The 15,005-nt window shown below is 40.7% G+C and overlaps 2 protein-coding genes across 5 annotated transcripts in view; one reads left to right on the top strand and one right to left on the bottom strand.

Moving 5' to 3' along the window:
- Positions 1–1,494, bottom strand: part of NAB1 (NGFI-A binding protein 1) — a 42,468-nt gene extending 40,974 nt beyond the window's left edge. The window contains exon 1 of one of the 2 annotated variants that reach the window (XM_019740737.3): positions 1,159–1,494. The gene's annotated coding sequence lies outside the window, so the exon portion shown is untranslated. The remainder of the gene's footprint in view (positions 1–1,158) is intronic. The other variant, XM_019740735.3, reaches the window with a different exon arrangement.
- NEMP2 (nuclear envelope integral membrane protein 2) overlaps positions 704–15,005 on the top strand; it is a 212,248-nt gene continuing 197,946 nt past the window's right edge. For all 3 annotated transcript variants that reach the window (XM_088793799.1, XM_074339370.2, XM_074339364.2), the window contains exon 1: positions 704–1,150. The gene's annotated coding sequence lies outside the window, so the exon portion shown is untranslated. The remainder of the gene's footprint in view (positions 1,151–15,005) is intronic.

The following is a 15,005-nucleotide window of genomic DNA, read 5'->3' as shown; positions in this document are numbered from 1 at the left end:
TGTTTTATAGGGAGAAATTCTCAAAAAAGTAAAATCTAAGAGGGTAATTCACTGAATGCACACTTTTCTAATAAAACAGCCTAGCATTTCCTACGTGACTAATCTATTTTAAATTCCATTCCTCTCTTCCTATGCAATCTACTATTACCTATTAAAACTGCCAAAATATTTTTAAACAAGATCTGAGAATTTCCTTCTCAGCTTCTGATCTTTGCACTCCTTAGGTTTGCAGACACGTCACTGGCAAACCAACTGGTAGTGACGGGTTAAGTCTTTCGGATGAAATTTCAAATTGACAGCTACCTTAAAATTTTCTCTGTTTTCCAGATCTCACGGAGTGAGGGATAAGTACATGCAAATCAAGAACTCCTACCGATCACCTGCTGCAAAACTTGGTCTGCGGCACCTATAAATGCATATTCCTACTCAATTATCCTTTTCCCCAAGACCTTACAACATTTAGGCTTACTAGAAGTGTCTTTTCTTATCTTAAGCTTTGTGAACCCTGAGGTTGCAATGTTTCTCCGTGAATAAGGTCACACACCTCTATATCCAAGGCCTGTATGTTCCACGTGTGTTTGCAAATTCCACACTCGGCCTTAACAATGAGTCTCTCGCTTCCCTGCACCTCGGTGCCAAGTTTCTGTAACCCACTTCCAAGCAAAACTCTCCTTCCGCTTTAAAAAAGAAAACTACATTCGGAGAGAGAGGATACCCAGAACGAACATTAAAACTGTAAGTGCAACACTTTCATAAAGTAAACAAACCAACAAAAAGATTTTGCCTCGGGAAGGTAGGCGCGCGCACCTACCACGCACACCACCACGTAACCCAACCATATCCCCGCGCGCCGCGCAACGACCCCGGCCGGGTTAGAAGGGACGTAGCACCCCCGGCTTTCTGGGAGGGGAACCGCACAAGTCAGGCCCGTTGCCTTGCTCGCCCTCTTCTCGGTGCCCCAGCGCACCGAATTTCTCCGGGAATCGCCCACACGATCCCGATGCCGCCCTCTCCTTCCGGCGGCGGCCGCGCGGGGCTCGCTCCCCTGGACGCCCGCCCGCTAAATGCCTGCGCGGCGCCTCCGCCACCCTAAGTTCGTCCGCGGATGCACGAGCACGAACGCGTCCCGCACTTGGCGGACAGCGAGTTGGTACGTACTCGGCCAGCGGCTGCAGCAATCTTGGCGCGCTCTCCCCCGAGGACTGCTCAGCCCCAACTCTGAAGTGACGGCCCGGTGCGGATCTCCCTCCTCAGGCGGCTGCGGCGGCCGGGACGCCCCCGCTCCCATCGAGGGGGGAAGGGAAAGTGGTGGGCGCGATCTCCCTGCTCCCCCTACAGCTCCGACCCGCCGCTTCCCGCCCGCCAGCCCCGACGGCGCTCGCTCAGCCGCGGTGGCGGCGGCGGCTCCTCCGGGCTCCGGCGCGCGGGCGGCGGCGGCGGCGTCTCCCCCGCCGCGTACTCCCTCCTCCTCCTCCCTCTTCTTCCCTCCCCGGGTCCGCTGCACCCTCCCCCTCCCCCGCCCGCCTCCGCCGCCTCCACCCCCTGCGCTCTGTCACATTGGGAGATTCCGCTCTTGCTACATTCGCCGCTCTGGCTCCCGCCCACGCGCGGCCGAGTGACGCAGAACCCGGCGTGGGCCGCCGGGGGCCGGGGGCGGGGGTGGCGGCCGCCGGAGCTCGGGCTCGGCCTCTTCCCGCCGCCCCCTCCGCGAAATCCGGAGGGCGGCCCATTCACACGGCAGCTGGGAGGAACCAAGTGGGCGCCCGGGAGGGGGCGGCTCCCGTGAGTCCGGCTCTCGGCGAGAAGAGGGAGCGGGAGGGAGGGAAACGGAGGCGGCGGGAAGGAGGGGACGCTGCCTCAGGCCTGCTCTCCAGCTGCTGAGCGAACCGGGAAGGTTTGCAATTAAAAAAAAAAAAAAAAATTACTGTGTGAGGTTCCCGACATAGTATTTCAAAGAGCGCACCCCGCCAAATCCAACATTCCCCGGGAGGCCGACTTTAACAAAACAGGGAACGTGCTCGGTCCACTAATCTGGGCGTCAGGTTTGCCCCTGTGTTCGCCCCCGCAGGCTGGAGGCTGGTGGGCCAGGTGCGCTCCTAGCCAAGTAGGCCGAGGCGTCCCGCGGGAAGTTGGCTGCCACTGCACGGATGGGGGGCGGCAGGTGCGCGGTGCTGGATGAAAAACTGGTGGTTCAAAGAGAAATCTGCTACGCCCATCTTGCCCCCTTCCCACCACCGCTCTCGGGAGGGGGTCAGAAGGGTGGAATGGGAACCGACAAGCCCGAAGTGCAGCTTTGACAACTGCCTTGCTTGCTGGGTAACTTAATTCCAACCTTCTCAACCCTTCTGAAAACCTGCCTGTTACTTTACTGGGTAATATTTTCTGTTTCCGTGGTGTAGAAATCCGACGGCGCTGGAACAGTTCTGGGGTATGTTAAAATAGAGTTCCCAAGGCACTCTAGAATTTTTGAGTTTGGCTTGCATAAACTTTTCTAACTAAAGAAAGTATTAAAAAACCTCCAAAAATACACTTAAACGATTGCCAAAAAATTGGAAATTTGTTTTAAAATCTTTTTTCCTTTCTTTGCAAAAAATGAGGAAATGAAAGAATGCCCCGTATTTTAGTATTGTGTTTTTGAAGGGTAGAGAGCGTTTAGTAAATATAAAACTAGTGCAAATACAGGTAGAATCCCGTTTTAACATACATATAAAATACAGTTTTATAGGAGGCCATTCCCACATCCTGGCTGGCCTCCCAGAGTGTGCCTACTTTCCTGATGGGATTACAAGGCATTCTTTGAGAAGGGAAATTCTTCATACCACATCTTTATGTTGGACCAATGGATGAGATAATAACATTGAAAGAAAAAGACCTTTAAATTAAAGTACTGAACCTTTTTCTTTTAATTTTGCAAAAATATATTGTAGAAATGAGTAATGCCACAATAGAATACATAAAATTAAACCTTTCTCCAGTGTTAGTGAAAGGTTCTGTCTGGAGTAGTTGTGTTGATATTTCAAATGAATAAGCATGCTTCCGCAAAATTCTTCAATTGAAGAAATCACTGCTGGAAGTTTGTCTTGACCTAATTGTGACAGTTTTGCAGTTGTGGAGCCTGTAATGTTAAAGAGAAAGTTAACTTAGGTTGTTACAAAATAAAGACAATTTCTTGAAAAGGTAAGTTAACAAATTTTCAGGTACTGAAATCTGCAAAATTCTTTTCCAGTTCCTCTCTGGGATCCTGATGTTTTGCAAACATTGTTGGTTCTGAACAGCTAGAGAAAAATAGCTTACTTCCCTAAAGATGTATAATCAGTGATTCACAAGTCATGCAATGAGTTAGTTTTACTTGGACTAATGGAGCCTCCCAGTAGAATTGTTTCCAGAGTTGGAAGAAATGCCATTAAATCTTCTTACTGAGCTTGTATATGTCTGTCCAGTACTGAACATGAGGCTGAAAAGGAAATGTGTCAGGGCAGATATTTTTTCTTCTGCCTTGTAGTTGGTTATTTCTACATTCATACACGGAAATTTCCCCATGTTTTCAAGGCACATTTATTAGATAGTATATTTTTCCCACACTAAGAATGGCATTTTTGGCCCACTTTGTATTGCCTGAAACACCCTTTGGTGCTGGGGGCAGTGGTGGGAGGAAGGAAAATGAAGGAAAGAAAATTTGAAGCTTTTAGGCATACAATTGCGTAGGTCTGTATGACAACACTGTAGTCAATATCGCCGCTCAAAAAGAGAACTGAGACTCACCATATCTAAGACAACTCAGATAAAGAAACATTGATTCTTATTTACCTCTTTACCACTTTTTGTCACTCATCCCACCCCTAAATACTACCCTCCCCACTAAACACTATCTCCCCTCTTTCTAACACACACAGTCTTCTCCCACTCCCAGGCCCTGGTGGTTTGTGAAGGGAAAGTATTCCATCCTGTGAGAGTAATTATGGTTTCTAATTATTCCATATACCATTCCATCCTGTAATTATATCTTACAGTTCTCTTGAATTGAGTATATGTAACAGGATTTTTAAAAATTATTAAAAATACTTCAATTATTAATATATTTACAAAAATAACGAATTCTTTGGATAAAATAAAAAAACACAAAACATTTCCACATTATGGAACTAAAGTTTTTAGTAAAAAAAAAAAAAAAATGTAGAATGTTGGTAGTGGTTCAGACATCTGAGTGAAAATTTTACTGAAAGAGCATTAATTTATTACTTTAAAAAAGATTTCTTACTTTAAAATGCTTCAGTGATTCAAAACAACAGAGCACATAATAGATTTAAAATGTTCTTGGAAGAGGAAAAGAATAACATTATGGTTTATGACCTACAAGATCTAAGGTACAATATAATTCTACTGTTCCATTATTGCCTTAGAACAATTCTATACTTAATGAATTTTCCAGTCTATGTGGTGGTGACTCTACAATTAACTGAGTCATGTGCAATAGTCATATTATCAGAAATATAATTAAAATTTCCCTTATTTTGCAATATAAAAATTAAGGCTTTTGATGTGTGATGTCGATCACATATAATTTTAAATGTATGGAGATTTGAATATTTTAAAATATATAGAGATTATGAACAAGTTTCTTAAAGGTAATCTAATAGGAATATATACAATAACTGATCATTTTAAGAGCTATGACTTTTAAAATACCTGCTCTTCTAAGAAATAAGCGAATCTTCATACATTGCATTTTATTACAAGATACTATAGAATTTTAAGATGTAAAGGATTATGAAGTTCACCTAGTTCAACCTCCTCTGTATATTCAAAGTATAATTCAAATACCTTGCAGAAATTCAACACACAACCAGTTAGTTTCCAATGGTTCATTTATAGATTGGTTATTTGGAATTTATAAGGCAATCCCTGTTGGAAAAAGAAATGAGATAGATTCCCAGGATTGCCTACAAGTGCTTATAAAATGTAAGTGAAAACAGAGTTAGAGACTTTAGGGAGACTAGCTAGGACCTTAGAAGTCATCTAATCCAATTGACTTCTATAGATATGGAAATTTATACACTACATTGCTAATATAAAGAACAAAAAAATACTAATGTGTTAGGTAGCAAATATGATACAACCAAACATTCAATTGAGCAAAGAGTCATTTTGGTTTTATTTTAAAAGTTTCTATTTAAGATGGGAGAGAATGTAAACGGAAACTTTTCAAAAGACTTTTTTCTAAAGAGAATTTTCAGACATGTTTTTAAGGATTAGAACCTTGTTTTTCTTCCTCCTCTACCTTTTATCTCAGGCAGCAGTGGTTACAACTCAGCTATTTTTCTCTTCCTACCTTTTCCCTTTTCTCTGGCATCCACTGTGCAGGATTTGTATAATTAACTAACTGTTCCATAACTATTTCATGTCTCAACAACATTGACTACTGTCCACTCATTCCTAGCTGTTTGGGACTGAATGTTTGTGTCTCCCCCCAAAATTCGTATGTTGAAATCCATATGTCTTTGGGAGGTGATATGGTCATGAGGGTGAAACCCTCATGAATGGGATTAAAGCCTTTATGAACGAGACCTGAGAGCTCACTTGTGCCTTCTAATATGTGAGGACACAGTGAAAAGATGACCATCAATGAACTAGGAAGCAGCCCCCTCATCAGACACCGAATCATCTGCTGGTGCTTTGACCTTGGACTTCCCAGGCTCCAGACTGTGAGAAACAAATATTTGTTTAAGCCACCCAGTCTGTGGTATTTTGTTACTGTAGCCTGAATGGACTAAGACATTGGCTATTAATCATTCTCAGCTACCTACCCAGGCAGGTTGGAGAGTAGGTAAAAAATACTCTGCTCACAATCTTTGGAAATTATCCAAACCATTTTCCATTTGCACACTTCATTCTTGGCTTTCTTGTTCCTTGTGATCCCATGTTTAGCTTTTGCTGTTCTCCACCCAATTTGCTGAGATAGATGGCAAATCGGTGCTCACTCTCCCAGCTTGTCTCTGAGCTTGTCTCATTCTCCCGATCTACATTCTGCAGACAAAGAACCCACCAGCTAGAGTACCCCTTGTAAACATTCCACATGAGGGAGGATAAAAGATTTTGTTTGTTTCCTTGACAAAGGTGTGTGACTTGTCAGCCAAGATGTGGGGGTTTTTCTAGCTCAAAAAGGAGCAAGGAACTAGGAAGGGAGAATGTAAAGAAGAGAGCCTTTCTTGAAATAAATGGATAAGAGTTGGAAGTGGGGAGAGGGCAAAGGATGAAAAGAAGAAAACTGGGTACTTGGGAGAAGCTGACTGAAGTGGACATAACTATTCTGGGAGAAGTGAAAAACCAAAGAAAAAGTACCGAAATAGATGACTCTCCTGAAAAGGAAAAAAGGAGAGACAGAGAAGAGGTCATCTTAACATAAATTTCTCTGGCTAGCCACAAAAGTGTGCTCTTGACCTGGGACAGATGGCAATGATGGGATGGAGTAGCTGAGACAAGGCTACAGGAATAAAGGACAGAAACAGCAATCAACCTGCTTTTCACTAGAAAAGAGCCTGTATAGATCCTTCAGTTAGAAGAGACGTGATGCATGTTTCAGGTACAGGTATGTATCAGGAGAAGAAAGACACCACCACACCAAGTGCTTTCAACATACTGCCTCAGATGTAAAGAAACTGAGTTGGGCCAATTGTCACAACTAATTACTCAACATTGACTGCCTTCTAGGAGTGGACACTGAAAGGACAATGCTTGTATTGTACAATAAGATGTAAAACTATTGAAATAAAGATAAAACATGGTTCTGGTCACATATAATTGCCAAGTAATATCTTTACAGTTTAAATTATATTGTGCTTACCCAGATTTAGACATCGTAACTCATCAGCTGACTCAGGATTGGCCATAATATATAGTAAAAATTTTTAAGGACTGTGGCTTCTTCATTTTCTATTACTGTATTTTTAAAAATTTTCTACTATAAGAACAACCTAATAGTGACAGAGTAAGAGTTTATCCAACTATAAAATATATTCCTTGAGTAAAATTTCCCAAATCATTCTGTTGTTCATAAGGTCAGAGACTTTTATGTAAATTACTGGTAAAAAGGTAACAAAACCTTTAGAAGGACAATTTGGCAAATTGAAACGAGTTTCAAAGTGTTTATATGATTTGATCCAACATATTCACTTCTAGGATGTTATTCTAAGTTTATAAACATTTAAGAAATTTATCACTTTTACAAAATTGAAAAACCAAAACATCCAAAAGTAATGATTTAAGTTGTATCACATCTACATGATGGAATATATTCAATTAATATCTAATAATATTGGGAAATGCTCATGATATATTATTGGTCAAAATAGATCAGAACAATTTATAATCTCTCTACCTAAATAAATATGGTAGGAAATTTACCAAATGTTAGGAGTAGTTATATCACAGTGATCATTTTTATGTTCTTTATGCTTTTTTAATTTTCAAAAATTTCAACAACAAACATGCATTGCTTTGAAAATTGGGAAAATTTTAAATGTTATTTTTAACAAAAATCCTGCTTCAAACGCAGTTTAAAATGAAATAAAAATTAAAACAAATTTGTACTATATTTATACTGTGTTTCCCCCAAAATAAGACCTAGCCAGACAATCAGCTCTAATGCGTCTTTTGGAGCCAAAATTAATATAAGACCTGGTCTTATTTTACTACAATATAAGACTGGGTTTTTAATATAATAATACAATATATAATAATATAATGTAATATATAATACTGGGTCTTGTATTAATTTTCGCTCCAAAAGATGCATTAAAGCTGATTGTCCAGCTAGGTCTTATTTTTGGGGAAACACGGTACTATCTACTTGTACAAAATTGTAGATAGTACAGTTGTACAAAACTGTACTATCTACTTGTTTGAAGAGGACAACAAAATCAGAAACTTGCGCAGCAAATATGTATTGAGCCCTTCGTATATAACCAATCGTGTATACGTGTCTTGAGAGTCTATCGTGTCAGATAGATACAGGTAAAGCTTGCTTGAACTACTTTAATTAACAAATATAGTCGGGGTTTTATTTCCCCATTTTTCTGATTAATCATTCAAGCATGTATCCACTTGTATCTTCTTGAGGATGCCCATACTCCAGGGACTTTATGAAGTCCCAAGGCGTTTGTAATTTAGAGTGACCTTGGTTCCTTGGGCTTCCACATCCAAACAGTGACAGAAGTGGTGTCTGGGCAGCCTCTGATGTCAGTGTTTCTCATGGCCCGTTTCGCTGCTGAAAACTGGGCCCAGCAGATGCAATGCTGGTCCAGTGTCACTGGAGACCCTTTTGCAGGCCACTGTGATCCTTTAGGGGAGGACGGAGGAGCCTACTGTCTCCAAGCCTGCAGCTTGTAGGGCTCTGCTCTTCCTTCATTTCACAAGCACAACTATCTTCCAAGAGTGCCTGCTCCATGCTGGCCTCGATCGCCTCCAGACTCATAGCTGCTCCTACCCCCATCCCAGGGATCAAACCACCGGCAGTGGCTCTCTTTAAGAATACTTTTTGATAGATTTTAATTTTGTTTTACAGTATCTTTTGGGGATTATATGTATTTTGAGTCATTCTTGTCATTCCTGCCTTCCAGCATTTTAGTTTGCCTAACAGTCGAGGTTCATTTGCCTAAGGACTATTTACATTGCTGCGAAGGTTCTCGTGGCAGGCTGCCCAGATGCTTACGATCCAGATCCTCAGCACCAGGGCAGTTACACAAGGCCCTCTGTGTGTCTCGTTGCCGCCCTCCACTCCTACTCACACATACTATGGATGGGTAGGAGTCTTGAAGAACTGAACACTCCACCTTCCTTGTATGCAAAGGTCAAGGAATAGGCAGGTTACTTACAAGGCATTTCTCCAGCAAGAATTGACAGTCAGAAGCAGATGGACAGTCCGGGGATAATTAGAGGCAGGAAAAGATGTAAAGAAGTTAGAAGAGTCTAGGCCTTCCATGAAGCACAGTGGTCTGACAACTGGGGGCCCTAGCTGAGAAAGAAGGGAGGGCTCAGGCGAGGCAGGTCCCCCAGTGCTGCCCCTAGCACAGCAGTCCCTTTACTCCTTCTTTTGCAGGGCCCCCTAAGATCTGGGCAACATCACTCTGGCTCCCCACCTCCCCCTTTGTGTTTCATCCCACTTCCTTCACTTGCTTTCACCTCCCTCTCAGGCACCCAGTGTTCTCCTAATGTCTGAGATTGTTTCCTGACAAGGAAGAACATGATCTGGTCCAAATATACCTGGCAGTGTTAGTGCTGCAGTGTGCTACTTTCCAAAGACTTACGTACCTGGAGATTGTTGGTTCAACAAGTAAGCACCTGCTGAGGGACACATACTAAGGCTGTATACTCAAAAGAATTCAAAAGAAGAAAACTGCCCTGATTCCTGGTCTAGAAAGAGGAATAGACAGGTAAAAGAATTGTTGTTCCACATTATAAGATGTTCTTGGTCACACAACAGAAAGAGTGATGGCTCTGGAGTGAAAGTCATGAGGCTTATAAGAAAGTGACAGTTGGACAAGACTTGAAAAATGAGTTTAATAGACTCAGGAAGTACGGGCACTCCCCAGCACATCTGAGGCAGTGAAACAGCATGAAGCCTGAGCAATGAATTAGGGCAATAATTGTAAAATGAAACATAACTGCTTCCGAATGACGAGAATGAAATGTGAAGAAGGCAGAGGCAGAAGGTGAGGTTGCAAAGAACAAATTATGTAGTATCCTTATTTGACACGCTAAGCAGTGTGAGTTTTATCCTGTCACCGGTTCTCATCTTCAATGAGTGCCAGAATCAAGCTGGTAGTGTTAGACATCGGAATAGTAGTTACGATGAGGAAGAGGGAGATAACTGGAAAGGGCGTCAGAAGTGCTGACAAAGCTCTCTTTCCTGTTCTAGGCCGTAGGTATATGGATATTCCCTTTGTAATAATTTGTACTGCATTTTTTAAATTTTCGGTACTTTTCTTAATGTATGTTATACTTCTCAATTGTAAAACCGTGGTTTGCTTTGTTTGTTTGGTTTTAAATCAAACTGAGTAATTTGTTGAAAACACAGATTCCAGGGAGGGCCTCAGCCTCAGACATTCTGATTGAGCAGGCCTGAGCTAGGGCTAAGGAATTGGTATTTTTTAAGTAATTACCTTAGAGGATCTGAAGCCACAAGGGACCCTTACACCACATTTTGAGAACACTGTTAGGGCTGTTGGGGAGTTACCCAAAAGGTTTAAAAGGAATTAAGAACAAAAGATTTGCCTGTCTGAATGTGCGGGATTAGGGAGAGCAAATTGAAGATGTTCTCCATCTTATACCTGATAACATTTACATGTCCTATGTCTCATTTCCTTTGTGCTTTTGAAAGACATGTGACAAATAAGGTGCAAATAATTTATAAGTACTAAATGTATTTTTTTTGAAATGTATTTTCTTTTGGAGATTTCTTAAATATGAAAAAGTTTAACCCTAGTACGTGAATTTCTACCAGTTGAATTTAAGGCATGGAACAAGCCCCCCAGGATAGATATTCTGGGGCGAGGAGCCACTTTCTAGAATTTTTAAAATGAGTTCATTCTCAGCCTATGAGTAATAGTTGTTCAGCTACTGACCCACCATCATTATGGCATATGCTCAGTGATGAGTGATTTGCATGGACGCAGCTAAATTCTTTTTCTCGTTCCCCTTTATAATGAGAGGGATATCTTTGTGACATAAAGCAACTATCGTGGTATTTTTCCAAACCTTAATCCCTATGGGGGAAAGAATGACAAATTTTGTTGTAAAGTACTTTTTACTTTGGTTTTCACAGAGTTGGAAAGAGAAAGGGGAAATTTTACTTGGCCTTACACGGAGAATGGGAAAGTCCAAAAATCTGACACAAAACGAGCACAGATTTTTTCCCTCGTAATTGAGTACTGAGGAAATGCCATAAGGTTTTTTTAATTGCCACAATTACTAACTTCTTTGTAACCAGAATGCATCCATTCATCAGATGAGCAAAAATTTTAAAGTCTGACAACACAAAGTGTTGGCTAGGATTAAGAATATAGGGACTCATTTACTTCTGGTAAGAGCATAAATTGGTGCAATCACTTTGGAGAGCAATTTGGCAATATGTAGTCAGGTTAAAGGTGTGCGTACCCTTTGACTCTGAAATTGTACTAGGTATATCCTCAGAGCAACTTTCTTACATGTTCCCAAGGAGGTAGGTACAAGAATATTCACAGCAGCATTGATTGCAACAGTAAAAAATTGAAAACAACCTCCATTAGATCAACAGATTTCATAAATAAATTGTAATGTATTCATATAGTGAACATAGCCATGCAAATAAATTAAATAGATCTACATATTTTCCATGAAAGAATCTCACTAGTATGATGTTAAATAAGAAAGCATGTGGCAGATGAATATGTATGATACAATGCCATTGATATTCAAGTTAAAACCTTGTAAATCCTATTGTGTGGGAAATTACCTTGCTGCAACAGAAGCCTGTAAGTATAATAACTGGCAAGCTATCCAAGAGCTCACACAACAGAAGGGCTTACAGACCAAAACAACATGCTTAAATCACATGGTTTATTAAATCAATTGAAAACACACAGCGTGAAGCAAGGTGAAATAGATAGGATAGGTTAACACATTTAAGATGTGGTGTAGGCAGGGTGGAAAGATGACGCAGCCTGAATGTTCAGTCTTATCTCTCTCTTCCTTGATAAGGGTGTGCTGGCAAGCGCCAGAGTTGAGATTTGAGTAAAGTGGCCCAACCTGTAGAAGGTGCCTAGAGTCACAACACACTCTGTAGGCTTGGGAGCAAGTGCATCTGGCTGGTGGCCGTAGCTTACCAATTAGCCTGATGAGCAGCTGTGGATTGTATTTTGCATTCCTTGTGCAGAGAATGTGAGGAGCCAATGGTTGGCCGAATTAAGACCTCATAATTAGTGAATGCCTCATATGCTTTATGTATCTTTGATGTGTGATGAATATTTGATGATTCACGGCCTCACATATTTATTTAGTGTATCATGACTACCAGGTTTTCTTGCTCTTTCCATCCCTTTCTAATTATGTCCACTGTACAAATACTCCATTACTTTATCTATGTCTAACATATCTCAGAGTTTACTAACTTATTTAACATATTTTACAGATTTCACCTGTCTCTAGACTATTTGCTTTGATTCTTAGTTTCATTTTTTCCCTATATATTCATTTCTCTTATTTCCTTATTTTAAGAATTGAATATTCTTAAATAATTCAGCAAACACACAGTATAAATACATGTGTAATATAGTTAAAATATAAAATAAATGTTTGGAAAGAGTCATCCCCAAGTTCAGAGTTGGGCTCGCAGTGGTGGAGAGGGAAACAGATGTGTTCAGGATGGGATTCACAGGGCTTTGACTATATTGGTAATGTTTTCTTTCTTAATATGGATGGGAGGGTGTATGGGTATTTATTCTTCTTTATAATTTTTCACATCTGAACTTTTTCCAATTAAATTTAAGACAAGTTTGAAATAGTAAATACCTGGCATGTTACATGTAATGGGCACTTGATACTATCATTTTGATTTTAATAAAGTTAAAGAATTTGACTGGGCTAAGTAAATTGACATATTTTCTATTGCTGGTGAATTCATATATTTTACAAAAATATTTGCTGAGTACATATCATTTGTACCAGTTGACATGGAGAATGAAAAGCTTGAATAAACAAAATTCTTACTTTCACGTAAGAATTACTCTGAAGCCTGCAATTTAGTTAGGGAGTTGAGACTACTGCAAAAATATGAACAAAACAATGGCATAATAGTATAAGTGTCTTTAGAGAGGTACAGGTTGTGATCAGCGTGAGTGGAGCTTCCGCCAGAGGATGAGTACAGAACTTCACCTGTAAGAGAGAAGTGCATTCAGTATGGGCCTTGAAAGAGGTAGATTTCAACAGACAAATACAGAGAGGAAAGCATTCCAGAAAAAGGAAATACAATGGACAGAGAAAGTATGGCATGTCTGGAGAGCAGCAGCTTGTCCAAACTGTTATGTCAAGGGCAGCTATAGGGGAGCCATGCAAGAGGGTTTGGGGAGGTAAGTTAGGGCAAGAGTCTTTCTATAAAACATTAGCCGTGGCTATCTATGGTTGAGATTATGGGTAATTTCAATTTTTTTCTTAGTAATATTCTGTATAGTGAACATAGTTACAGTGGCCGCATATTTCCACATATCACAGTAACCATAAAATTGATCCTTGATGAAATCGTTGGATTATTTGCGTATGGAGCTCTGGCCATCTGGAAAGGCAAGGACAAATACTCTACCCGTTTTTTTTATTAATGCATATAAAGCATTTATTATATTAGCTTCGCCTCTATTATTATTATTATTATTTTATTATTTTACTTTCAGGTGTACAAAACAATGTAATAGTTAGACATTTACACCCCTCACAAAGTGATAACCCCCTACCCTGCTCTTTTTGAGATTTATCAGAGTAGCTTAGCTAAAGCCCATTATCAGAGTAGAGTAATGAGGCCCTAAAATAAAATTATCTTTAGGAATGGACAAACTTAAGTTGGTGTCCTGACATAAACATGAGGGCTTAGACATTCTTGGAGAAAGCACAGCACTGTTTCGAAGCTAGAAACTCCTTGGGACCCAGCCGCCCTGAGCCAATACTGTGCATTAGGGGAAAACGGTGACTATTGCCACGTATGTGAGGGACTCCAAGAGAGCTGTAAGTGCAGACTCCTAGATCAGGCTCCTTGTCTCCCCGCTGGCCCGGAAAGAGGCCCAAACCAGCAAGGGCATTACCACAGCTTGGATTGTGCCTGTCTCTAGACTATTTGCTTTGATTCTTAGTTTCATTTTTCTCCCTGTAGTGAAAGGGTGTAGACCTTCCCCTCTGGACCAATTCCCTCCAGACCCGGCATTAGAAACAACTCACCCTGTCCTCCTTTGGACTAAGCCCCTGGGGACTTTAGACAATTGGGGGAGTCGATATGAGACTTTCTGCTGATAGGGCACGTAAAGATCTAAGAGGTTAATTATAAAAATAAAAGTTATGACTATAGAAATAAAATGATATTATGGATTAGGTCATACAATATTGATCTATATTATCCAAATATTCTGCAATAAATATGCGTTAATTTACATTCAGATAGAAGTTACTTTCGTAAATCCTATTCCAAATACCAAGTTAACTTAAACACACAACGTAGGATCTTTGATGCATAAGGAATATAAAAGTAGTAAAAATATTAGTGTAAAGATTCCTATGCATTAATCTTATAAAAATCACTAGATATTAAAACTGACCTCTGTCTCAATAAGGTTTATTTCCTTGACAAAAAGAACTTTGCTGTACCCTCAACACAGGCAGCCTGGTTAAAAGTTCAACACGGTCGTATCAAAGTTGGTGGTGTATTGTACGACCCATCCCACAAAACCAGTAGAAGGAAGTGAAATTGTGTGTGAATCATCTGGTTGGCTGTGTAAGCTCCTTGGAGGACGCTGTTTCTTCCTCATCTAGAACTCTGCAACATTCATTGAACATCTTCGAAAGAACCTAAGTCAGTCATACCTTCAAAATTCTTGACACTTTGTAGTTGATGATCATGCTTGGCCTCTTGAAATATTAAACAAATAAAGTGTGCACAGTAATATTGCCATTTCTGAATCAACACTGAGGTTTTCACTGAGAATGGTGTTAAAGAAGACTGAATTCTCTCACCAGTGTACATCGGGAAAATCTAGTACACTCTGCTTATCTAATTTCCCCACTGGATTGAAAACTCCTAAGAGGTGGGGGATGTGTTCTTGGCTTTCACACCCTAAGCATTTGACCTGGTACAGAACATATAGCAACTGCCCCGTAGATATTTGGTGAATTGCTGGGTGTTTTTGAGGAGGGGATAGTGAGCAGGGCAGGCAAGGCTAGGAATGATGCTCTGCATCATTCTGGACCAAAACCATACCTTGGCTATTTACATA

Source organism: Rhinolophus sinicus, chromosome 17 (assembly GCF_057876585.1).
Source record: "Rhinolophus sinicus isolate RSI-liver-muscle chromosome 17, RSI-T2T, whole genome shotgun sequence".
NCBI classification, from domain to species: Eukaryota; Metazoa; Chordata; class Mammalia; order Chiroptera; family Rhinolophidae; genus Rhinolophus; species Rhinolophus sinicus.
This window is presented reverse-complemented; position numbering and strand designations above follow the sequence as displayed.